Genomic DNA, 3573 nt, shown 5'->3' with positions numbered 1-3573 from the left:
ACTGCTACTTTGGCAAAAAGAGAAACGTGTCTTGAATTCTTCTGATTCCTTCTTCAGCTGCCCTGCCTGCCATCTGGACAACAGCCATTCTTCACATCTCAAAACATGCACACCTACTTCTTCCTTCCTGGCACAAGCATGACCCTGCTTTTCAGGACATAACTTCCTTTATATAATACTGTTGAGGGCAGAAAGCCTTTGTACTTCATTTTCCCTTTTCCAGTATCCAGAAATATGCCTTACCTTGTATTTGAGCCTATACACTTCCTGTTGTTCATTTCTTCATTCAAGTGAATATACTTTTTTCCACCATCAGTCCCTTCCAAACTCAAGAATCCCACTCGGGATTGAAACAGTCTTTCAAGGCTGTTTTTCTATCATGGACAAAACTATGATATTTAAAATATATATAACATTATTATTTCTTAAAATATAAGATTATCCTGGAGTTGACTGAAACAGAAATTTACCTAGCAATTTTTTTTTTTTTTTTTTGCAGTACACGGGCCTCTCACTGTTGTGGCCTCTCTCCCGTTGCGGAGCACAGGCTCTGGACGTGCAGACTCAGCGGCCATGGCTCACGGGCCCAGCCGCTCCGCGGCATGTGGGATCTTCCTGGACCGGGGCACGAACCCGTGTCCCCTGCATCGGCAGGCAGACTCTTAACCACTGCACCACCAGGGAAGCCCACCTCGCAAATTTTTAAGTCAAGAAATTGTTTAGAGAAGTGATACGATTTTTCAAAGGAAGAGCAATCTCTCACTCTAGATAATTATGGAATATCATGATACATTTCATCCTTATTTACTCCTACTGGTCAGATCATGTAGACACCACTACTTATGTGTATTTGTTATTTTGTTAAGATACACCAATCAGCATTTTGCCAAGGCTCACAGAAATGTTCTCAAATGTTAAAAGTCACAGATGAGGGTATTTAGCCATGAACAAAATTTAGAAACTTCAAAACAAAATGCTTGGCACACATGTTTTCTATTAGTTTGCTACTTCTTAACTCCTGTTCCCTACTGCCAATTTTTGCATTTTCTAAAGATTCTTTACTTGCACTGGAAAGAGAAAGAAGCAGTGGGGTGGGGCAGAAGTGGTGGCAGAGAGAGAGATGTCATGGTAAGCACATTAGCTCTGAGGAAAAGATTTACCATCAAATGCTGCGCAGGTCACTTTATCTTTCTGAACATCAGTAATATGTGTTTCACAGGGTCGTTATAATGTTGATATGTTAAATATAAAGGTATGTATCAGTCAGTCTTTTGTTGTGATAGTTTTGTGAAGCACTCAACATTAAAATCTTGGGGGTTATAGAAATATTTATTGAGTGTCTAGGGATCTGACAAGTTGGCTCTGGTCTCAGCTGGATCCCAGGGTTTAGACTGGTTCAGTCCTACCTGAACTAAAGGAGCCATGGCCACCTGGCCATGCTCTCCTCACGACAGAAGGCAGAAACTCCAAGAAGATGCCTCCAAAAGTCTTAGCTTTTACTCATAAAAGTATGAGTCTGTTGAGCAAAGCAAGTCACACGGCCAAGGTCAAAATCAATGGTAAGAGAAAGGTTTGTAGGCAAATACAGTTGACCCTTGAACAACTTGGGCCTTAAGGCCCCCCAACCCCACTTGACACAGTCAAAAATCCTTGTGTAGCTTTCCAGTCGGCCCTTCCAATCCACAATTCAACCAACCCCGATTGTGTGGTATGTAATACTTATTTATTGAAAAAAGCTGTGTATAAGTGGACTGGTACTTATTGTTTAGGGTCAACTGTAATTCAATATAACACCAGCTGGAATATGTGTGTTTTCAATGAATGTCTAAAACATAATGAAAACCCACTTCCATTTTTATACCTAAAATGTCACTTTTTTATACCTAAACTCTAGAAAGTATATATGAAATGAAATTCTATATTATAAGCTTCTTCTGAATACAGTTTGCTATGTATTCCTTTTAGATAAAAGAGTTTATATTTTAAAAGATCCAAATATCTGGATCATCAGTGTAATTAACCCTTCCACTTTAAGAATAGCGTCTTCTCAAGTCTAAAAAACACGTTCTTACTCTCAACCTTCGTTTTCTTTCCATGTTTTAGGGTCTACGGAAATCTAAGAGTATAGCTAGAACACTTCTATATAAGGACAATTAGGACAATTTCTTGAAAGAGTTAGGATTTGTGATGAAAACTTGAAAGGAAGGGGCAGAGAGGTACATGCAGCAATTGAGGATGATGTTATAATTTGGGGCAGAACTTGGGCAAAGAGCACAAGGACAGGAATATTCAGGAGGCAGTGAAATGCCAAGAGTTAGTACCCCAGTTAAGGGAACAGCACGAAGCAAGACAGGACCAGAATACCTTCTGTGAACAGTGCAGTTACACAGTATTGAGGTTATGAATGTTTCAGATCTGTTTGTGAACGCTGTTTATTTAAGTATATTTCCTATTTGTCCATGTGCTCTGTTTATTATTTATAAAGTTATGATTTACAAAAGCCAGTATTTGGTAGTTATTTCATTTTCTTTTCTTTTAATTGCAAAGCATTTCGAAAATCTCTGTTAATTCTTGTGCTTATTCTAGCAGAATACCTAAAGGTAACATATAGCAAGTAAACAGTAGCACATTTTCTTCCGTATTTGCAGTGTGTTTCCCTACAACTTACCTAACTAAAATTAAATTTTCTTAATCTCTCCCGTTATCTAGTGAAATAATGCTTAACATTCAATTACTATCTACACATTTACATATATATAATTTTTATATTTTATAATTATATAAAAATCATTTAATTGTGGATGGTGTATTTGCAGAAAAACATCAGGGATTTTCATTTTTCCACTTTTGTTAAATATGGTTCCTTAAAATTGCCATTAAAAGTGGGCTGCAGGGTTTTTGCCAACTATTTCTTCATGGGTTAGCTAATGGTAGTTGAGAAAGTTTTTATCCTCCTTTTATTAGGATGAAAAGCCTGTCTCTGACATTAATGCTGTAGATGAAAGGGTAGATACTTTTCCTTTTATCATGCCTGCCTTTCAACAGCCCTTCCCAGTAAACCTGAAAGGCAACCTCTAACCCAGGCACATTGTGAAGCACTTCTGCAGATCTAGAAAGAGAAGTGATCATCAAAAGATGAAGCTGCAGCCAGAGTCCTCGTGCCACCCTGAATGTACTTCAGAGGCACTTCTTCCATTTAAAACGTTTCTAGCATTGCCTACTGTTGTGGATATTCTGATTTACAGAAATTAAAATATAATATTTCAACCGGGATGGAGTTTTTTATACCAATGAATAGCTCTTTTCAGTTTTGCATCTACAGCTCATGCTGTAATCTGCAATGCTGCAGATGCTAATACACACGTGCCAGATCTTCATAAAAAGACATGCAGGGGCTTCCCTGGTGGCGCAGTGGTTGAGAGTCCGCCTGCCGATGCAGGGGACACGGGTTCGTGCCCCGGTCCGGGAGGATCCCACGTGCCGTGGAGCGGCTGGGCCCGTGAGCCATGGCCGCTGAGCCTGCGCTTCTGGAGCCTGTGCTCCGCAACGGGAGAGGCCACAACAGTGAGAGGC

Source organism: Monodon monoceros, unplaced genomic scaffold (genome assembly GCF_005190385.1).
Source record: "Monodon monoceros isolate NGI ecotype Baffin Bay Population unplaced genomic scaffold, NGI_Narwhal_1 Super_Scaffold_14, whole genome shotgun sequence".
NCBI lineage: Eukaryota > Metazoa > Chordata > Mammalia > Artiodactyla > Monodontidae > Monodon > Monodon monoceros.
This window is presented reverse-complemented; position numbering follows the sequence as displayed.